This window comes from Ostrea edulis, chromosome 1 (assembly GCF_947568905.1).
Source record: "Ostrea edulis chromosome 1, xbOstEdul1.1, whole genome shotgun sequence".
Lineage (NCBI taxonomy): Eukaryota > Metazoa > Mollusca > Bivalvia > Ostreida > Ostreidae > Ostrea > Ostrea edulis.
Window position 1 is genome coordinate 31,668,398 of NC_079164.1, and position 25,004 is coordinate 31,693,401.

At 34.9% G+C, this 25,004-nt stretch overlaps 1 long non-coding RNA gene across 1 annotated transcript; it reads left to right on the forward strand.

Moving 5' to 3' along the window:
* The first annotated feature begins 16,546 nt into the window (after window positions 1–16,546).
* LOC130047922 (uncharacterized) lies at window positions 16,547–20,051 on the forward strand. Its single transcript, XR_008796744.1, has 3 exons — window positions 16,547–16,618; window positions 17,464–17,523; window positions 19,517–20,051. It is a non-coding gene; the product is annotated as an uncharacterized LOC130047922 (long non-coding RNA).
* The last annotated feature ends 4,953 nt before the right edge of the window (window positions 20,052–25,004 follow it).

A 25,004-nucleotide genomic window follows, 5' to 3' on the forward strand; every position in this document is an offset into this window, starting at 1 on the left:
TCCATTTGTGAAACATTCGTACGTTCGACACATGCATGTACAAGGAAATGAATATGCATACACGCATGGAGGGTAATCGTGTTCAAAAATCCAAGCATGTAAACTTGTTAATCGAAAAATGCAACCGTGTTAATTTCTAAGTTTCAACTATGTATGTTTGTAACTCAAGGGGTGTACGTTATGTTTCTCAGAAATGTATACCTCAGTGTTTACTCTTCATTTTTCAAATCGTTTGATTTCTTATTTTACATTTCTCTTTATAAAAATGTATCATTGTTTCCTAAGTTATACGCGGTCATCCCTACAATATTTTACCTTACAACATCGCATCTTAAAAGTTAAAAGTCAACAAATGTCAAGTCTACATGTTTGTCGAATTTCGATATGACCATATATGGAAAGACAACGGAAATTCACGATTACTACCGAAAACTGAAAGTACAACACTGGGGTATACATTTCTGAGAGACATAACTTACAATCCCCGAGTTACAAACATGCATAGTTGAAACTGAGAAATTAACACGGTTACATGTTTCGATTAACAAGGTTACATGCTTGGATGTTTTAACACGATTACCCTCCATATACAGGTGCAAAATGCAAAATGATGTAGTTTTAAGAGAGAAATAAATGAAGTGAAAATACAACCAAACAACATTACTACAATGTTCCAGCTTCACATTCAATAAATCTTGAATTACACAGGATATATATATATATATATATATATATATATATATATATATAATCATACATACTTTTGACTATAATGTTAATGAAATGTATTCATAAGATTGTATAAAATTGTATTTTATTAACGTCAACTATATCTAAACTCTGGGGAGGTAAGTAGAACCGGGGAGGGGGGGGGGGGGGGGGGGGCTCTCACTTTTCTTGACAACGCTGAATTTTCGTTATTTCACATGCAAAGTTAGTTATCGTCATATTTCACATGCAAAATAAGGTACCCCCTCCTCCTCTCTGATTTAGAATCATTTTGAAGTTTAAGTTAGGGGCAAAAGTACATCTTTCTGGGTTGTTATTATTGTTAATTCCTTATCAAGACTTGTACAGAATTGTGAAGTGAACTTGTCCTCCGTTATAAAAAGGTTACTACGTGTCTGTGTTAAATCCCCATAAAAAGATTTAAAATAAAGTAAAATTCATGCAGATATCTTCCAAATCTATGTCACTGACTTTCCATATTTTACGTGAATTCCTGCACCGATACCTCTTCTCATTTCTTGTTTATTTCTTTGCTTCATGCGTCAAATACAAGTCAAAATTATAATCGTTTTAAGTGGAAAAAAGCGAGGTAAATTCGTCTTGTGAAACCACCTTAGTGCTAATGGCAGTTCCAAGGACATTTTGCTTGTCACAGAATTAATGGTTTAGGAGTGTAAGATTTGATAGGCACCTGGTCCCACCTCTGCTCTGTCCAGGGCTCCGTGTTTGCCGAAATCTTAAATTTGTATTCTTTACAAGAATTTTGAGATTGATCATTGTTCTTAATGAGAATGATTTCCGTGTATTACTTGTTCAGCTCGAATGTACAAATGTATGCATTTAAACTAAATTTGAAGTAGTGCACTACAAAGGTCCAATATCTGTCAGAAGAGGAAAAAATATATATAGAAAAGGATATTTTGATAATTTGTTATTGCATGATATATTGTTGCACCTGGGGGGAGGTTTATAGAGTCAGGATTCTTATGATGCTCATTAGGATGGTATTTATTAATCTATTCAATGAAAATGTTAAAAACGAAATTAAAAACACCTGATTAAATCAATATTTCGTATTGCTGCATTCAAATCGCATTGCTGTCTTACTTTTTGTTCGACTCCAAAAGAACAAATTACACGTGCTTATATTTTGAATTAAAGAAAACAATTTAAGACTCATTACATGTACATAGTATGTTTCAAGATATGATTTATCAGCACCTGAAGGAACTTTTAAAAATTGACAATTAGTCTAATATAATTTATTATCTTTTAATGTTATTTATAAAATTAAAATCATTCCTAGCATTTACATCGAAGATTATCACCCATCTTACGTATATGTCAATACATATTTCCCCAAATAATCAACTAATGCATTTTATGTTTTATAAACCTGACAAATATGGAACTAAAAGAATTGAAGTTCATACACTGATGATGTATCATATTGAGAGAAATAAAATTTCATTGCTTATTTGAAGATTTATTTAGAAGCATATCAAATGTACATGTATATTCAATTTTTCTTCTTTTTGACGTGTTCTCCATCTGTTTGTCTGCTGTGTTTTATAATATGACAAAATGGACGCTACGTTTTATCATTTGATGAATATTAGCATTTCCTATGGTTTGCCTATGATATATTTAAACATTACAATGATATCCATTTTCTCATAAATGCAGTGCAGTTGTGAACAATGCGCGTATGAATCTTGATGAATAAAGTACGTTTATTTTAGCGCCTGGGAATTCAAATCAAAATGAAAGTAGAATGTAAATATATAAAAATAAATTTCATTTTTGAAAATACATGAAGAGTATGAACAGCGACGCTTCACACTGGCGTACTCTTCATGAAGCGGCACACGTGACACGTTTCATGAAGTATGCCGTCGGCGCGAAACATTGCAGTTCATTTCCTCATGAATTTAAAAAAAAAGAAACTTATGTCTTAATCATATCAACAAAGAATGAGCAAGTATTGTTTCAATAACTTGTAAGGAAAACCACATCTCGGAAATTTTCAAGATACAGTATCTAACTCGACACTCAATATGTAAGGAGCAGTCACACCTTACTGTATAGCACAAACGGACGTCGCACAGATAACAAATATACTATCCGTTGGAGTTCTTTGATGGAAGTCATTCCTGCCGTTACCGTCGGTGTATTAGCGTATTAAATGCTTAATAACCGCACGATTACTGGACACGTATCGGAAAATTAACGGACATAACTCTCTGAATAACGGACACGTATCGGGTTAAACGAACGTGGATTGTATGAGACACTTATAACACGTTCTTTCAACGTTAAACAAACGGAAGTACCAGCCCCGTAGAACCCGTTTTACAACTGTTATTCACCAGTTTTATACCTTTATTGTCCATAAACATGAGGTTGGTGTCCATTACGAGTTTTGAGACTGTTCACTGTTCGTTATCCTCACCTTTCATCTTTGGTTGACCCGATGTATGTCCGGTAGTAGTCCGGTCGTCATTCATGTCCAACAAACATTAACGGATGTGAGTCGGATACGTATAGGAAAAGAAACGCAGAGCTACTGTACACTAAGCGACTCCATGTACATAATGGATTACGGATGACCATCTTTCAATGAACGAAAGGGTAATGAATACTACATCTGATATTAGACAGTGTACCTGGAATATATATTACATTTGATCAAAGAGGTACATGTAACACGGTCATGTCCTAGGAATTATAAATAGAATTCTTGTGGCTGGGCAAGACGACTTGTCTATCAAATGAATTATATGCAATGCCGTACTTGCTTTGCAAAAAACGAGTGTATAGGTTAATGAAACGCCAAATTTGAAATCCTTAATACTTTTTTTATGTTACACCTTAAATTGTAGACGAATTTCCTAAAGGCAAAATATTACAATTAAAAACAAATGTCAACGTGTCAAATCGTAAATTTAAGGAAGACATAAGATAAAGTAGAGTCAGCACAATTTAGAAAATAAAAGAAATAAGTCACCTCCTGGACGTCATTTCAGCTCGTGATAAACATGTGCAATCAATTCACGTTTCACATCCCTGATATGAAAATACACACAAGCGCCACAAAGTGCAGCAATATTCTCAACGCCAGACCACCAAGAACAAACACGCATATGTATCGCCACGGACGCAAACACCTAGTTCGAAACAAGAACATAATCAATGAACTGAGGGTATTGATGGACGGAAGAATGGAATCATACTTCAACTCAACCTTTGATCGTGTGACCTGAAAATCAATAAGAGTTATACACTCTTTAAGGGCAACAATTGTCTCAAGTTTACTTCCTGTCAAATGCTTCGCCTTAAGATATTGAACAGACAACAATTTTGATATTTTAGCAGTGCTGTGAGATAACGAAATATGCCGCTTAAACTCCTGTATTGATAACACTAAATGCACAAACATAACATGAAAAATTGCATCGGGATCAGTGTTCAAGATGACACATATATCAGTGAATTAAACATATGCGACTGTGACCGGTCCATAGAGGATGTTTAGTCCTCCTAGGCACCTGATCCCACCTCTGATATATATCGAGGGATTCATGTTTGCCCAACTCTCTATCTTGTATTGCTTATAGGAGTTGTGAGATAGATCGCTGTTCGTTATCTTCACCTTTCATGTTACATCTCCTTTTTTAAAATGACTAGAACAGTAGTATACATGGACTTGACTAAATATAACATTATTGAATCATTATAATCGAGTGTGTTGTCACTTGAATAAAGTCACAGAAATAATTCAACGGTTGTTTTCCTTGAGCATACTTGCATAACTGTGTGCATATTGAACAAATTATAATTGATACTTGCCAGATACAATTAAACATTCACATATCATAATCAATGAAACGCACTAGTTTTTCCCCCACAAGTCTACTGCTGGAAGTATGGCGCCAATTACTACTGGTAGGGGTCAGGGTTTTTTTTCTAGAGATTCGTCTTCAGATTCTTTGGTAAACTTTAGTTTTTCTAAATCCCACTCTGGACCTTTTATTGTAAGTTTTGATTCGGCTGTATTCAACAGATGACGTCTGTATCTGCGATAGTTTTGTCCATTTTCTGTTTCAACAATATAAGATCCCGAAGCTTTGTGAATCTTTGTTATCAAGGCTGGCTCCCATATTTTCTCTATATGAATCCTTACTGAATCTCTTCATTTAGGGTACGTAGTGGCTTAACATTGACATCATGATACTTCCTCTGTAACCCCTGTCTATCACTGAGATCCTGACACGCATTCTGTACTACGGTTGCTTCCGGTGTATTCTTACTGACGGGTTGTTTTGCTTTAAGGTTTCGACTCATAAGTAAATGTGTTGGTGAACTGGTCATTCCGACTATTGGTGAGTTTCGATATTCCAATAAAAGGTGAAGACAATGAACAGCTATCATTCTCATAACTCCTACAACCAATACAAAGAAGATAGTTGGGCAAACACGGACCATTGGACACACCAGAGGTGGGATTAGGTGCCTAGGGAGAGTAAGCATCCCCTGTCGACCGGTTACATCAGCCGTGAGCCTTATATCTTGATCAGGTAAACGGAGTTATCCGTAGTCAAAATCGGTTTGCCAAGAACGATCTAACTATTGGTATGGAACACATCAAAAACATTTCATAGGTTGTATTGGCAAATTAGATCGTTATAAAGACCATAGAATATGTCTCGATTTAAAAACTGACCATACGCAGAACAAGCTCTTGCGCATCGAATGAGTTGGGAGATATAAACACCATATGTAGGTGATGATGGTTAGATACTTGAAAGTAGATATTAATGGAAAACTAATAACTCAACTCAACTTTATGAGAAACGCGATGATATTGGCTTCTTCATCTTTCCATGTTTATGTAGCAATATTCCAGTATCACCATCAACATGCCACACATCAAACCAATGACTTACATCACTTATCTCTTTCTTCAGTAAAGCCTTGACCTGTGAATATCTGTCAGTAACTAAGTATGTAATAGCAAATGCCATACTGCTCCACTGTGTTCAAACACCTCTATAGGGGTGTTGCTAAAACGCGGAACGGAAAACGAAACAGAAGACGAAACGGAACGGAAAACGCAAAATATTGTATGCAATAATGGTATGAGAAGGGCAGCACTTTGCAAAATAAAAGGTTTATTATGAGCAAGGGAAGCAGAAATTACAGAGAGAAAGCGGAAAATCATCCACAGTTTACAAATTCTATTATTATGCTCAACTCCAATATGTCTTCCTCTTTCAATTTATAAATTATGTGAACTCAGTCTAAGCTTTGCTAATGCAGACTTAACTGATCTATATGTAAGGATATCAACATAAGGATACCTTGGGTTCATTTCAAATGCATTTCTGAAGAATATAAGTTTATTTGAAACAGATATTTTTGAGCTTTGATATTGTAATACTTGGTCATTAATGCGTTGTGAAATCATACTGATAACAGGTTTTAATGGATTATGAGGTAAAAGTTCAGTCAAAGCAGGAAATTCCAAATTTTCTAAGCAATGCTTGATATTCATAGCCCATGGATTAGGATCCCATGTATAAATCAAGATCTCATGAGCTAGGGAATTGTTTGACTCAATTAGATAATTTAGAAATTTCATGGATTGTATCATTATGTTTTGATAGTGGTAGTCTATTAAGCTCTGCTCTGCAAGCAAGATTAGCATTTTTTCAATGAACACCTAGAACTTTTCTGATAAATTTAGAATGCAATAATTTAAAGGGATCTGAATCACTATCTCTAATCATTAAATTATTTCCCCATACCTCACAACAATAGAGAGAAATTGGTAAAACTAGTGAATCGTACTAATTTAATTGAATCTACGAGTATATATTTATTGAATTTTATGTTATTATTGAATTTAACCTATGTTTTATTGCTTTTCTAGTTAAGGGATATGTTCAATATTTTGAAGATACAATGTAGGTCTTGATATCAGAGGTAAGCGTTTATTAATAACTAAAACAATATATTACATTTTCAAGGATATTCAACGTGATCACATGTTTTTCCAGTGACATGAAATTTACCATAATCATACTAACATGATTAGGCAAAACAACCTGTTGAATGTGATTTGAAACAATACCTGCATCGGATTACCTTGTATATTCAGTATCAGTATGTCTAGACAGTTTGCTTCTTTGACTGAAGATAATTTTTGCATGTTCTTTTGAAGGTGTTTGGACGATTTCGATTAATTAAAGAATCCGCCTGATAGATAAAAACCAAAAAAACTGGCTGTAATAACAATCCATGACTCATTGCAGTGAATAACAGACACAAGCAACGTTTACCAATTTATTCAAATAACAGCAATGACACATTCGGGATATACTGAAATGGACAATATCTGCCGCATGTGAAAATTGTGTGGGATAACTAGGGAGTCGCCCAGTGAGCCAGTTTAACTTAACCTGTAAGGGGTACACTGGGGAGCCCGAGTAAAACATTCAGTGCCCAGACCTGAACGGACGCCAGCGTTCTAAGGAGGTAAGCGAGACCCGCCCTTCTCACCCTGTCTCCTGCAGTGCTACCTGGTATGTACATTATCATGTTGGACATAAGCCCATAACATGCATCAGACTGTAGCATCCCCTCACTGAAGTGAGGTGGATGTGGCCCCAACCGTCCCCGGTGGTGGCCCCACTATTAGTTTACTTGTTTTAACTTGTACGACTTTTAGTACTGTAAATTGACCCCTGCTTTAGAAGCAGGTGGGGGAAACAACCAGGTTTTGGAGCAGAAACAGTCATCACATACCATTACCGACTCCCCAATTCGGCCACAGACATTGGAACAATGTCCCCCACAAAAAACTTGTAGGATTAAAAACTGAGTGAAACTCAAAATACAATAAAGAGTTACATGGGTAAGAATAAGTCATTTGAAAAAACCACAGTACTTGAACCTGGAGTTGCACAAAAATTACAGTAAACGCACAATTGACAAACAGCAGCAAGCACGAAATGTTAAATTACTTGTGCGGCGGGTAAGAAAAACCTTGACGTTTGAAAAAAATATTCCAAGGCCGCTTGAAAATTGTTGAGAAATAATTGATTTCCCAGGACTGAGTGCCATCTGTTTGGAACAACTCAATCTCCGTAGCCTTGGTGACTTGGTTGTGTCCAATGTACAAACCTCTAACCTGGTTAGCCATGGATTTTTATCATGCAACTATGGGCAAAATGCCAATATCTTCTGGTACTGAAAACGTGTCGTAGGAGTGCCATCCGCATGACAAGAGCAATATATAAGTAATGGGGGGAGGGGGCTATAAATATGCCTTAATTGGTAGTGTTGGGCGGATAATTTGACAAACTAGGGGTTTGCCGGTTTGGTTGGTCTTGGACCTCTATGTGAAAATACTAACACTTGACCTAGCTGGTTTTGAGAAACTTGTGGAATCGACAATGACAAAAATTACTGACTGGGCAAACCGTAAAAATGCCAATGAAAAGGCTGCTGAAAAAATAAGAAGACATGCTTAAAAAAGGCGAGCGACATACTGATGTTAAAGCATGAAAGATTTTAACAAATAATTGGTACGATATAGGAAGTCTGATATATTGAGACGCCTATAGACCGCTTGACACCGTCTAGGGATGAGAGAAATTTGATTGGTTGTTTATGTACATCAACCAGAATTGCTGTGAATTTTCCCCCAAGACATAGCAGGGTTGGAGGCCTTACGGAGTCGGAATTGCTCGTCATACATTTGCCAATTTTGTGAATGATTAGCTGCAAGCCTTATATCTCGCATGTACTTAAGCATTTCTTGGGCTGTTCGACTATGTTGAAGTACGATGCTCATGTAAATCATGAAGGCTGATGTCCACTTTTGTATGCTCAAAAAGGAGTTAATAGCTTGCCATTGACAAGTTGTAAATCCCCGTGGGACTCCAATTGCTCCAATTCCGGAGCCGATTTGAGTAGGACAGACAGATAGATAAATCCCCCTTCCCATATTTTATCCTTGAGTTTAAGCGGGACATGACTGTCGATATCATCGCATGTAGATGTAATTTGACAAGGTAAGGGTAAATAGGCCGCTTGGTCCAACAAACAATTGCAAGACTCACCCGGGTTATCTGGTGTATTATCGATTGGGAATCGAGGGACCTCCTCAAGGGGCTGTGGCTGCCCCTCTGCAGGGGCTAGTCGATCCGTCCAAGGTGTCGTCGTGTGATTTGGACTTCGTTCCCGGAGCTGAGCTGTTGTCCGACGATTACGTTTCATCCCGACCCCCAGCCGGGGATCTCTGGGTCGCTGCTCGTTTTTAGGTGGCATTCCTAATACAGGAAAAATTATCAAGAAAATATGTGTAGGGAATAAATCCAAAAAAGGGAGAAAAAACTCGGCCACTTGCTTGGTTTCCGCCTCAAATACAAGAAACACATTGCCGCTTCGGTTGGAAAAAGTGTAATGAAGGGAGTACCGAGTGTGACGTAGTGCATACAAATTAACTTGTACCATCTAGCCGCTAAAGTCACGTAGACCCGACCTACAGGGTGTATCAAAATTAATACGGACTATTTGATATAAACTCAAATAATCTCGATTGTGTTTTTGCATGATGTCTATTCTATGGCGTTCAGCAAATTAAGATCCAATCTTAAATTTTCAGAAACAGTTGACTATTGAAAATGACGACCTTTGTCTTGAATAGAGGAAGAATCAAATAACGCTTTTGTGATTTCTGAATTAGGCCCTGTGTGTTTACGGTGTCTTTGGTAATGTTTTCTTGTTTTACTGTGAATTACGGACATTGACTGGTTTAGGATTTTTTTTTACAGATTTGTTCCCCCGAATTTAAATTTCGTTCCCCCGAAATAAAATTCGTTCCCGCGAATTAAAATTTGTTCCCACGAAACAAAAATCGTTCCCACGACATAAAATTCGTTCCTAAGATATCAAATTCCTACCCACGGATTTCTAGAACCTTTACAATCAAACCGTATATGTTTTAGTCACCAGTGCATACAAATTGCGTTGTAAATACACGAAACGGTAGCGAGGAAAGCGAGTATGAAACCGGTTAATGCGAGTACATGTCTACATTGTACATTGTCTAAGCACTCTTTGGTAATGCAATTTGTTTCTTGTAAATTGTGATCTACACGTCATTAGGAAGTGGGGCACGGCGTTATACTGTATTGCCAGTTCAATTATTTTCTATCTTTATTTTTTTTTTTGTAAACTATGAGTTAGTAGGAACTTGCCAGTTCAATTTGGGTCTAAATGAGGTAATTGCGTAATAGAGAAATAACGTCACAAACATCGTATATTGTTCAGCACGTTACAAAATTCCGCAGCTTTTTTTTTTCCTTCTTTTTCTTCTTCTTCATATTTTGGTTTATCAAGGTTTAAGAAAATATATTTAATATAAACATAGTACTTACACGTACCCAAATTCAGAACTTTAATTTTTAGAATATTGCACGCTCGTAGAATATATAATGGGAGTTATTGGCCTTTACAAAAGTGAAAGTAAAAGGCGTCTTTCAAGTAAATGACAGGAAACGTTTTAACCTTGAAATAAGCTTTTATTGCTTTATTAATAAGTGTTGCTATCCCTAAATTAAACTTGCCATCGTTTTAAAAAACTATTCCTAGATAATTATACTGGCCAACAGTTTCAATGATTTGATCATTATATCTGAAGTAATTTATGAAGGATTTTCCATTGGAATTGAATACTAAAATTTTAGATTTCATTCTGTTGGTTCAAGTCTCCAAGAGGAACAGAAATCATATAACTCACTCGGGCAATATTGAAGACCATAAGAGTTACTAGATAAAATGACTAAATCATCTACATACAAAAGACAACTTAATTTACTTCCCCCATACATGGACAGGATCTAACTTACAATTATCCAATTTATCAACTATCTTATTTATGAATATATTGAATAAGAGTGGGCTTAACACATCCCCTTGTTTGACACCACGAGTTGAGAGAAAGAGTTTATTCAAGCCTTCTTTAAACTTTATTTGACTTTTGGTTTCAGAATACATTGAGTGTGTTATATTGAATACTTTGGTCGGAACATTATGTTGGAGCAACAGATAAAACAGACCTTCCCTCCAAACCGTGTAGTGTAATATGCTTTAGTTAAGTCAATAAAAGCAGCAAAGACTTTTTTCTTTTTATAATGACTGTCACTGACGATAGATTTTAGAGCAAATGTATGATCTGATGTACGACAATTTTCTTTGAACCCAATTACTTTCTTACTTATTAGATTATTCTCTGACACAAACAAATTAAGCCTTGCATTCATAATTTTGTTTATAATTTTACCCAAATTTGAACTAATGGACAAACATCTGCAGTTTTTTCGATCAGCCTTACTACCTTTCTTCTGAAGGAAGACTAAGATGCTTTCGTTCCATACACCGGGGGAAAACTCCCTTATCAAAACTGAAATTGAACAGTCTTTCAATATGTTTTATAATAACATATCCACCATATTTTAGCATCTCATTAAAAATTAGATCATTAGCGGTACTTTTTCCATTTTTCAAAGATTTTAAGGAATTATTTGTTTATCTATATAGAACAGAACATAAAATATATTCTATTTTCTAATAAAAGGCCATCAAGGGGCAGCATAAAAATATATACAAATACTGTACATATATATATATATAAGAGTCTAAAGTGCGATGGAGACATCCGTGGCCGAGTGGTTAGAGCATCGCGCTCAAAATCACACAGTCTATCACCTGTGTCGGCGTGGGTTCTAATCCCGCCCGCGTTGGTAAGTGAGAAAGTTTCCCAGTTTATTTTCAAAAGGTCGGTGGTCTCTTCCCAGGTACATTGTACCTGGGTTCTCTCTTCCACCAATAAAAACTGGGCGCCACCAGGTAACTGAAAAATTGTTGAGTGTGGCGGAAAGCATCAATCAATCAATCAATCAACCAACCAACCAAAGTGCGATGGTCACCCCAAAGTGCGATGGCTTGTTAACGTTACGGACGCCAAAGTGCGATGATCACACCAAAGTCCGATGGTGCGGAGTTCAGTAACGTTTGTGACGTCACGTCATTGTGACGTAATTCTTAACGTCTTTCAAAATAAGACAGAAGAAATGCAACATGGACGACAGTAACGGCAAGGTTTACACTGTTGAGGATAGTGAGAACGGCAAAGCACATTTGTTGTCGAACTTTCTACTTCGCCCAAATATTCTTTAATTCATGATCATTTATTACTTTGACGTACAGGATTATGAAGTGTTGAAACGAATACATTTGTTAACAGTATCACAAAAAATAAAATGTGTTCGTTGTTATTTTTTATCATTTTTTCATATATTAAACAATGAACAGTTTCTTTTTTCCACTAGTATGTGTACTTACAGGTTTATTGCATAAAACACAGGAATGCAGGACGTTTCGCCCCTATGGACGTTTTGTCCTGAGACGATTCGTCCCAAAAGACGATTCGTTCTGAGACGTTTCACTCTAAGATGATTCGTTACAAAAGACAATTCACCCCTAAAAGTTTCTCTCTAAGACATTGAGTTTAAATTCTTAATTGTTTGTTGTGCACTTCATTATTACTTTCTTTATTTTGTAGATTAATGTTTATAAACATCCATACTGATTAAAAAATCTGTTAATAATGGTCTACTGTGTTATGAAAATAATCAAACATGATGAAGGGATTAACACCTTCAACAAACTACGGAAGTGGTCTAAGCAAGATTAAAGACTACTACCGCGATGGCGGTACCGCTTCAAATGTAAAATAACGTCAATTTCAGCATACTCGAAAGACACTGGTATTCGAACTTGAATTAACAAAGTTCATAACGTGTGTGACCACCATTTGCATTTACGCAGGCTTGACAACGACGCCTCATTGATGCCACTAAAGTGTTCGGAAATGCTTGAGGGATGTTGTTCCAGATGTTGGTTAAAGCCTGGCGTAAATCAGCCAATGTCACTGCATGATTTGGTAAACGGTGTAGACGTCGTTCCATTTCATCCCAGACGTGCTCGATCGGCGATAAATCGGGGAAACAGCTGCCCAAGGAAAGACATCGACACTCTGTCGAACAAAAAAGTCCTTGACTACACATGCAACATGTTACATTGCGTTGTCGTGCTGGAGAGGGATGTGATTTTGACTTTTGTTTCTACTATTGCAGATTTATTCTAGTAATTTTTGAGTGGCCTAAAATTCATCTTTAATGCATTCATTTTCTGCATGTAGTTTTGTTTCTGTTTCTTTAAGAAACTTTCTGTCTCATAATGACGACTTAAATGGAAGATTAGTTCGCTGTTCCTCTGCTTCCACACGTTTCTTAGATAAGACGGAGCTTACATTGGGTGATGATGATGTACCAGATTTCTATGAAACGGCTGATGTTGCATTCATACGAGAATCATGAATTCTTTTCCATAATTCTTGAATAATCTGTTTTCCTTTTTGGAAAGGAAGGTCGGTAGGAGTCATACCTTTTCCCGTGATCATGAAGTGTAGAACTAAGAACACCTAATGCTTTTTTATTGTGACCAATGTTTTCAATCTCATCGATAATTTTTTCTACATGTATATCACACATTGATTCAGTTCTTGAGGCACATTTCATGACTTCACTTTCAAAAAGTTCTTTACCTTTCTCCGTCAACTTTCTGATACGCTTCTGACTTGTTTCTTGTAGCTAGGTGTCTGTTTCGTATGTCGATTAGGATCTGTTTCTGTTTTCAATGCTTCCTCGGTGATGTTTTGTGGGAATCTTATGTCCGCTTCTACTTTCCCTTCCGACATGATGTTGTTGGAATAGAGGTATACTGTAACGCCTTAGCCAATTTTTACATAGTTTATTTAATTAACCGAAAGTGGTAAACGCTACAAATCAGACAAAATAACACTGAATACACATTACAAAACGTATTAACACGATCACAAAAAATTCTACCTTGATATAATAAAAAACAGTCTTAGATTTCAATATTTAAACGGAAAATAGCATAACGTTCTGGCAAAAATGGAAAAACACTAGGTTCATAAACAGATAAACACAAGACGTAAAACGGCACACAAAGGGCGATATGTTGTAATTTCAATTTATGGTTAAATATCTACAATTTACAATATAGTTTCTCGTTATTACAAGTTCAAAGCACATATATGCTACTAATATGTCTGGGTTTTCTATATGATGAGTTGTCCTGACAAGGGGCAAACTGTCATGGGATGATAAAGATTGTTTTGGTATTTTCTGAAGTAAGACAACCTACTACTTTTCACGGAACCAAACAATAATTTCCATTGTATTGACATGGTGAAAAATGGGAAAAATCCAGAAAAATGGCAAGGACCTACAGAATGTCATGAGCGATATTATTGCAATTGAACGTAACCAATATTGTCTATGAACAAGCATTATGAGAGTAGTGCATTACAATACATCCACTTCTGCTTCATACTTAGATATTTTAATGAAAGTAGACATTAACGGCAAACTGACAACTCAACTATATGACAAACGGGATGATTTCAGCTTCTCCATCGTCACCTTCCCACATTTATGTAGCAATATTCCATTATCACCTGCATATGGTGTTTATATCTTTCAACTGATTCGATATGCAAGAGCTTGTTCTGCGTATACTCAGTCTTTAAATCGAGGCAAGCTACTAACAAACAAGTTGATAGTACAGGGGTTTCAACAGTCTCGATTGAAGTCAGCATTTCGCAAATTCTATGGTCGTTATAACGATCTAGTTCGTCAATACAACCTCGCATTGGGTCAAATGCTGTCTGATATGTTTCATACCGATTGTTAGGCAGTTCTTGGCACACTGATTTTGACTACGGATAACCCCGTTTACCTGATCAGGATATAGGGCTCACGGCGGGTGTGACCGGTCGACAAGGGATGCTTACTCCTCTTAGGCACCTGATCCCACCTCTGGTGTGTCCAGGGGTCTCTCTTTGCACAGCTATCTACTTTGTATTGCTTATAGTAGTTATGAGATTGACCACTGCGATATCTTCACCTTTCACTAGAGATATACATACAGGTATCATATGTTGTAATTGCCTGCTGAATTTGATAAAAAGCAAAAACCGCTTTGAATGCACGATTCTTGTATATGACTACAATAAATGTAGTATTTATTGGTGGACGGTAATGGTGGAAGATTTCTTTTATATAACCCCCTCCCTCCAATATTGGGTCAAAGTACAACTGACAATAATATTCACCCTTCATTAATGCTCATACATTACATATCACATGTGCAATAATATTATTACGTTATTTGAAGATTTTAACCCTTCATAGCCGACAATATTACCCCTCCCCGTTTATTGCATACACCCTCCAAACACAGGGGCTACGTCCGTTTTGGGCCCGAACTATATAGACTATATTTATGGTATCGCAGAGTTCGGGCCCAAAACGGGCTTAGCCCCTGTGCCTCCAAATATAATACTAAAGAAGTATAGAACACTTGGTATGCAATTTCGCCTACGTAAATACTTTTTCTTCAATATGATTTCTTACAAATATTCTGCTGTACAATATCACTTTATACTTGTATTTACCCAAACTACTCAATAAGGATATCTATGTGTTGATAGTATCTTTATTTGATAAGCATAAACATCACCGTGGTTATATAGAGTATATAGTAGATATAACATAATGGCCTTAAAAATTACAAACTGTTGCAAAAGGCCACACTAAACCAGAAATAAAACACTGAAACTGTTTCCCTTGAGTATGACGGTACATAAGTCCATTTGAGGAAATGTGGTTTAAGGTGGTCCTCTTGTTGGAAATGGCTAAAATATGGGGAAAAACTGTTTTCAAAATTTACCTTGAGATCTAACAGCCTGTCAAACTTGAAACATTAAGAGGCCGTCCACGGAGATATCAGGCAGTAGCTATAATACGGCTGGCACATGCAATTCCCCAAAATTTTATTCATACCCAATAAAAGTTAAGGTCATACGCCAATTTTATCGTATGTAAAGTGAATTTCACAAAAAACATTGTTAGATGCCAAAACTTGGCCTATTTCATAAATTGGAGGACACTATATAATCTATAGAAAATGATCATTTTGTAAAGTTAAATAATACCCAATACAATAAAATTTGTCCAGAAAGTATAAACAATATTTGAAGGAAATTCCTTAATAATTAAGATGAAACAATAAAATTGCTGGGAAACAATGCTGTTGTTGAGCATTTACTGACAGAAGTAGCCAAAAAGCCAGTAATTTGAGTTACCTCCCTTGGCGTAAAAATGTAAAATGATCCGAAACTTGCATAAATTGTAATTTTCGAAGAAAACAGTATTTATTTAGAACATTTTTCACTTATCTCGATTTTTTTTATCAAGTGTAAACGTGGAATTAATTTTTTATTTAATTTGATGGTGAAAAATAAATATTCAGCCCGGACCTTATCAAAGTTTCGTGGGTAAACTGATATGGCTGACAAGTGATAGAAACGTGAAGTTTTTCTAGGAGTGGTCCTTATTTTAGGGACTTGTCAACCCTTAATAATTGTTCAAAAGACATAAGTGGATATTCAAGATATTTTAAAGTTGGAACTGCGTGTAATATTCAACCAAGATTGACCCCCTGCTGTACAGATCGGGGTACTTCGAATTCGACGTAAAAGTTTAACTGTTTAAACTATCGTGCACGGTGCAGATGCTTACTAGTATGCCGAGGTCATTGCGATTCTTTGGGGATTTACTGGAGGCAACCCCCACTAAATGTAGTTATCTACTACACAAAGGAAAGTGTAAAGCAGACAGAGCAGTAAACTTCAATGTTTCAAGGGAAATATTTATTCTCGTTGGAAGTGGTAAGTATAGATGTCGAATTTTCTCTGTTATTTTTCTTTGAACACTGTCTTTGATTGCTAGACAATTTTGATGCAAGTTCTCATGATGTGTCAATGCAAACAATTCATTTGATGAAATGATTCTTTTTAAAATAATGATTAAAATAAATCCCCACAGTAAAAAAAAAAACATTAAATCAATCGGGGGTGGGGGGGTGGGGGTGGGGGGTGGGGATTAATGTAGGGATTTTCAAAATCTGTACTACAACACAATGTTTATCCACAAATCATTGAATTAAGAAACAATAGAAGCACACAAAAACAAGATGAAAGTGGTGAAAAGTTCAATAAGTGTTTATAAAAATGCTTATTGTCCTGCAAGCTATGTACATATCAGCATGCATGCATAAAAAATAATATATATTAAAATTATATCAGATTATTTTTGACTGATTTTTTTTACTAGCTACTTTTCACATGTGTTTGTTTTTTGGATTCCTAGATTTAATAACTATTAAAGGATGAATGAATCAGTGTGAGAGGGTAGTATATGTACATGTATGTATGTGACAAAAACCGAATAATAAATATTTAAAAAATAATGATATATATTTATTCATGTAATTATGCAACTATAAGAACCATTATGGGGGTGGGAGTGGGGGTGGTGGTATTAAAGGTTGATGTATATCATTAATTTCTCTAAATTTAAGCTGAATGGATTATAAAATTCAGATGGTTTAACATGACACAAAATCTGATGATTTATTTGCATGCACACAGGTACTAAAGTGCATTAGTGTGACATACATGTATATACCAATTACCAAAGCTTGATAATGAATACAACACCCATTTCATTACAGATTTGGAAAATAATTATAGTCAAATCACCCCTACTGCAAGCCAATTATCAGACTGTATCAGTGAGTATATTTATTTATTTCAATCAAAAGATTTTAAATTCAGAACATGGTACATCTGACCTTGTCATAATTCATAAATTATGTAAGTTTAGAACTATTACAGATAAGAGCTTTTAAGTTAAAATTAAAATTCCACATTTGACATGTATATTTCTTGAGACAAATCCTGACCAAAGGCATCCAATGTTATGATGTCCCAATCTTTTTGTTTTAACTCACTTGGCAGACATACATGTAGAATATAAAAACTTTAACTTTGACAATAACATAAGAATGGTTAGAGATGGGGGTTGGATATTTCAGAAATGTGTGTTCCTTATGTCATATGATAGAAACATTTTTACCTTACGACCTTGACCCTTCATATTGAAGTTTTATGTGATGTCACCATGTCACACACAACACATACATGCATTTTTAATTCATGACTGTTATCAAAGATTTTAACCCACTCGACAAGTTTTAAACTCTCTTTCAGACAATTCTTGTTTAGATAATTTCAAATACTAGCTCGTATATATATATATATATATATATATATATATATATATATATATATATATATCAGAGGTGATGTTTTGAAATCAGAATGTGGTTTAATTTTTGAATCAATGAATATATAGTTTTTTAGCTCACCTGAGCTGAAGACTCAAGAGAGCTTTTCTCATAAAAAATTGTCTGGATTCTGTTGTCATCATAGTGGTAATAATTTTTCCCATTTTCATCTTCTCCAGAACCAATGGCCCAATTGAATGAGATTCATTTTCGTTTAAATGAAAGGTCATGCCCCCTTTGAAGGGAGATAATCAAGAAAAGGCAAAAAGAGGATGGGGTCGTTTAATATAATGAAAATATGCAAGCCATCCCAGGTTGTGTAGATTGGAGTTAGTTCAATTCATGACCTGGGTGTAGGATGAGGCTATAATAGGGGGTCAAAGTTTTATAAGGGATAATATAAGGAAACATCTTTAACAATCCTCTTCTCAAGAAGGGTATGTCAATGATTAGCCATATTCATATGCAAGGATCTTCAGGTAGTGTAAATTTTATTTTGTTCAATTCAGAGACTAAAGAATTAGAGTATGGAGGAGATCAAAGTATGATGTGGGAATATACAGGAAATTAAAACAAATTCTTTTCAAGGTTAGCAGGACCACACTAAATCCTTTCAAACTGCAAATGTTCCTAATTTGTGTTGATTCATTTTTCCTTTCTATGCGCCCATGACTAAAGTCGGGGGGGGGGGGGAGGGGGTCTGGAACTTGCTCATGTTAGTAATAAGGCTCTCATATTTCATATCTTTATTCCTTATAATAAGACATTTCTTTTGATATCAATTTTTTTTTTACTTTTGTGTTTGGCTTACTTTTAACAAAATATAACCTACAGTAGGCAATTCTCCTGAACTATATATAAGATAGTCTAGCCTTTTATGTTTAGTATTTAGATATCTTAAGGCAAGGACTTTCATTTGATACCATGCTGTTTGATATTGTGACCTTGGTTTTGAAGTTTAACCCAGATTTTATTATATTGATATTTTACATAAAGATATACAAAATGTGTATATTCTTTATTACCAGACTTTTAATTTAGTACCTGACCTTAGTCTTTAAAATAGCATGATTTTCAAAAACTTTAAATTGGTATATAGTTTCTCAACCACTTTGGATTGGGCTTTGATATAGATTTCACATATTATAGATTACTAATGAAAAGAGATTTACTTTTGAACTTCTGACTTTGACCATGTTGACCTACTTTTGAAAAACATTCATTATTACCAGATCTGTTATATCTTGAGGGATAAGGTATTGGGTTAGTTTGTTTCACATGAAATGCCTAATGACCAGAATTTATTTCATATCATGACCTTTGACCTTGTGACTATATCAAACATATGATCTTGACTTTCTTAATGCATTGCTTACAGTGCTATTTAAATATGTTCATCATTTTATTTCCATTAATTTACACAACTGTTGTTATTTAGATCTCAGCTGAGTCCAAGATAGGAAGAGGCTTTGGAGAGAACACAGAATTACTACAGACAAAAGACTTGTGAAGTTATAAGGGGAATTGCAGAACTCATAGCTCCACTTCAATCTAGATATGTTGACAGTTATTTCACTGAAACACTTTGCAGCTGACAAAGATAATCAAATGATGACCACTACTTTAACTCTATGGTTGCAGCATATTTCAATTTTTGAAGTGACAAATTTTATTCCTGTTTGTGAACCAATATTCAAAAGAAACACTGCTATGGCATTAGACATAACTTAGAAGAGAGTGGTGGGGTGGCAAAATAAGATTCCATACTGTGAAATGTATCAATTGTTAATATACATATATCAATATAAATTCAGTGCCAATTTTCATAATTTCTAGGGGAAAAGTTTGTTTGTAACAAATGTCAGAAATATGCACTAGCTCTTTCTTTGCAAACCATGCTACTAAGTACCAGGCATTAAGACATGATTTCTTTATTGTCATTTGTTAAACATAGACAGATCCAGTGATTTGAAAGGGGGGGGGGTCCAGAAAAATGATCTCTTATCCGATGAATTGATAAAGTAAATATGTTTATTATTGATTGCTAGTTACATGTAACCTTTTATGCATCAGTTGAAGATACTTTATGAACATTTTCCGTCACTGGGTAAAATTCAACAAACATTTTGTGTATCTGGAAGTGGTCAATATATATTTCAACATCAGAGTAAACATGCATTAAAGCAAGTCTGCCAATCTTATGTAGGCAGAAAATGGAATATGGCATGTTATTTCATGAATGCAAAGGGAAATGCTTTACAAGAGAGTCAAAAAATGTCTGGTTAATGCTAAATAACTATCTAGATGCTTACTCCTCCTAGGCACCTGATCCCACCTCTGGTGTGTCCAGGGGTCCGTGTTTGCCCAACTATCTATTTTGTATTGCTTGTAGGAGTTATGAGATTGATCACTGTTCGTTATCTTCACCTTGCATGTCCCAGAGAAAAGGAGAGGGTGTGTTCTACCCCCCCCCACCCCACCCCCTCGGGATCTGCCAATGTCAAGTTTGGAATGTGAGTGAATGAATTAAGATTCTTCATGATAGGCAATTGATTAAAATTTGATTTACTGATAATTTTAACTTCATATATGTGTGTTAATTAATTGACTATTATCTCAAATCCTGTGTCAGAAATGACCTATAAAAATCAACATTGTAAAATTTTATATAATGAATTACATAGGCATTTTTTTGCCTTTATTATATAGAATGTATACAAAGCCATGAAATTTATTTCTGAATGTTCATATGTTCTAGTAATTTTTCATGAATTTTAATCATTTAATCATTGATTGGTTATATCTACTTCATATTTATTTCTATTTATGTAGTTCAACAATCTTCGTTTAAGTAGTTGACCTTTTTGCACTTATTGAAAATTTTGAGATTTCAGTTCAACTTTTCACCATCAAACCTTGCTTTTCCCACTGAATTTATTTTTGTAACTTGAAATACACCTCTTCAAGTTTCTGGTTATACATAATTTATTTCTTTTGAGACATTGTATTGGGTTTTATGAGATCTTAAATTTGATCATTATTTTGTAAATTATATTGGTGTGAAATATGTGCAATTTTAACAATTAATAAATTCATTCATTGGATGAATATACACACAAAAACCCTCTTAGTTATTGCATATAGTGTATATCTAACATATAAAATATTGCTTTTCTCTATTTCTTTGTTATATGACATTTTAGAGCTGTTCAAACATAGCACTTTTTTCCAATATGTCGTGACCTTTTTGCACCGAAAATTATCTCAAAGTTGTTTTTCCATGTCGAACCCATACTAAACATGATAGAAACTTTTTATTTGGCAAATTTCATATTGGGGTCAGTAGGAACCTGTGCACAAAGTTTCATGAAAATCTGAAAGATAGCATGTGCCGACCTCTGCCTGATATCATAATGGACACCCTCTTAAAACGTATATGCCTTGGTGGCCTAGTGGTTTAGGTGCTTGGTAGTCTTACACTTAAAGCAAAGATTCCAAGCTCAATTACAATATTTTCCCAATATTTTTTTTATGTATATATTTTGCTTTTCATTTTTGGGGGTCGATTTCTTAGGGAGGGGGTATAAATGTGATACAGATATTCTAACAAATATTAGTCATTTGCGTCATAACTTCCAACATTTACAAGTTACGTCTAAAAGATAAAGAAATTATTCTGAGATCACTTTAGTTTCGTTTGTTTACAATAACTTGTTCCTGTATGCACAGGATTTTCAAACCACAATGTGGCTGACAAAAAGCTAAACAAATACTACAAGAAAAGGGGCACAAATGCACAGCATGTAATAAGTGAAAATAGGTCAATGGAGAAAAATATCTGTTGTACAGTTTGATATAAAACACGCGTACGTGTAGCAACTGACATACGATATTTAGACAAAGATAAACACTCGAATTATCAACCGAAGGCAAATAAATTGACGAAATATATTAAAGGTGCTGCAGCCATGTCAGTAAAAGACAGTGAGCTAGGTAATGCCATATATATCTTCACCTTTCATATGTAAAAGGGTTCTGTGTTATAAATGCACCTATGAAAATATTGTACTGTTCATCATTACACATAGAAACATGGTTTATTGATTAAAGAACGACTCATATAAATCTTAGTAATGCTAAACTGTAGCAGTTATTTATATTGGTTAAAGAAACATTAAAAGCCTTAGCCTTATATTTACGAATAACACGCCAGTGTATTATTGGAAACCGGTGTTGTCCCTGTATATGTTTGAGTCGGCCGTTTCGTCAGCAAAAGCGCTATATCTCTTTCAATTACAACCAATTTTCCTTTAACATGTATTAGAAAATTAGAAATATATAGGTTCTACACATATATCAAATATGATATCAATTGAAGCATTTTTGGGGTAACTATACTCATTTTCTTGCTAATAGGTGAGATTTCGTAAAATTAGAGTGTTATTAGTTCCAATATCATGAAATAAGTATCATTATATTACAATACACGGATTTTGCAAGAAACCAAAACGAATAGTAAATTGTCTTATTTTGCTCAATACATCTAAATATAGAAAAGGGGAAACTCAAATGTCACTCTTTTCCATGGTTAATGATCGAGTGGAATAAAAATGATTATTCTTATCTTCAAGTTAGATAATATAACTTCATATATATCAAGTTGCATGAATTCCGACACATTTCCACCAATAACCATTTAGATTGTTCTATCGTAGACAACCTCTTAAGCAATGAATTTAAATTTTTGAAAATATATAAGGGTGTGAACTGTGACGCATGAAACATTGTAGTTCACACATGTACTGCATGTATTAAGAATTCTCAAAAATGAAATATGTTTGTGATGTTTGCATTTCACTTTCATTTCTATCAGAAATCCCATTAGATAAAGTAGTCGTACTATATGTATCAAGTTATTATGCATTCATACGCGCATTGTTTACAATTACAGTCCGTCCATGAGGAAGTCATTATCATTGAAAGTTGTAAAGAGCATTCGAAATGTAAATATTTGGGAATATAACTTCGATCTATTTTGCTCACGGTTCATGATCGGTCTTTTTCATTTATTTCTTATCACCAATATTATTCTCAGAAACATATATTTTTTAGAATGAATATGTTGGGGAAATAGATTGAAAATAAAACGTTTCTGTTTAAGCTATGTCTACTCGAGAAGCGGGCATTACATTTACCATAGTTTATACATTGACAGTGCAAATAGTTGACACATATTTTTATCATGGACTGACGCTGTTGATGATTTAATGTCCGAAAACATTCCGCTGTCAAATTCAGCTAAAGAAAATCGTGTGGAGAAATTAAATAATGCATATTTATAATATTTAGGTTTAAGGAAATAACACTTATGTAAGATATAAATGCAAATTAATTTGTTTCTGGATTTGCAAATTTGCAAGAAAAACATATTTTTCATAGTGTGTTACTTTTTAAAAGAATCATTTTATTAGGTGCTGTAACTGACTTTTATGGTTCATCTGAAGGTACAAGATCTCGGTTGTTATTGAAATGCTTATCTGTCGATCTTTGTGTAATCTGTTGGAGCCTCCCCATTTGTTGGTGCAGAAAAACCAACGCCCTGCATGTTTCCACCAAATTAATACATTCTCAATGGCCTTGTCCTTGACTTGGACGCGTCTTTCCCTTCACGGTATACACGTAGTCAGTCAAGTATATACCAAAATAGCCTCAAGGTAACTAGAAGTCAGTTATGAAACAGGTGACTCATTTATTTCTCTTGACAACGGCTCTTTTAAAACAAAAGCAACTTGCAATTAAGGTAGATTGTTAATGTAAAAAAATTATCAAGTAACCCAGATCTTAAAAAATAATAACAGTGTTAAGGTATCATAAATATAATGCCATCTACAAAACAGTTATTTTTCGAAAATTTTATGAAAGTTCAACTGAGTATATATATATGTGAAGGTAACGAACAATAATAAATCTCATAAGTCCTATAAACAATACAAAATTAAGAGGTGGATAAACACGGACTCCTGAATAGGTGGGATCAGGTGCATAGGAGGAGTATGTATTCCCTGTCGACTGGTCACACCCTGACCCGGTATGTGACCTTTATCTTGATCAGGCAAATGGAGTTATCTGTAGTCAAAACCAGTGTGCCAAGAATAACCTAGCAATCGGTATCAAACACGTCAAACAGCATTTGACCCAATGTCAGATTGAATTGGCAAACTAGATCGTTATAGCGACCATAAAATATGTGAAAAGCTGACTTTGAACACGATTGTTAAAATCCATGTGACGTCGAAGGAAAAGCTAAACTCACCCCGTTTGTTATAAAGTTGAGTGGTATGCCGTTGATATACAAGTTTAATGAAATATCTAAGTTCAAAGGATATTTGGAGGGAATATGCGGTGTCTTTTATTTCGAGTTTACTGGGGTATATCGAATCGATATACATTGATGAAGGTAAATTATTATTGTTTCTAGATAACATGTCGTCAATAAATGTATATCTATATATCAAGTTGAAGGCAACAACTACGAACGAGGGTTGTTCGATTTATAATGTGTATTGTACCACAGCGCGATAACACTTTTGCACGATTTCGTGAATAGCTCTATTCAATACCTTTCCAACGGTATAAACACGAGCGGTCAGCTCCACCTATTTTTAAACTTATAGTCATTGTTCTATGTAAAAAATGGTTGGTAAACGGGTTGAGATCATTGAAGAAATTAGAGCGTATATAAAAGTTCGCACAAAACTCGGTCATTCGGTAATGCAGATATTTACTGAATGGGGGGAGGGGGTGTGTAATGGGTCTGATAAAGTATTTTATGAGACAGTTTGTGGGTGGAGAAAGACATTTCTGACTGGCACAGAGTCCATCAAAGATGCAGTAAAATATGACCGACCTGTGACCGTAACAGGTAA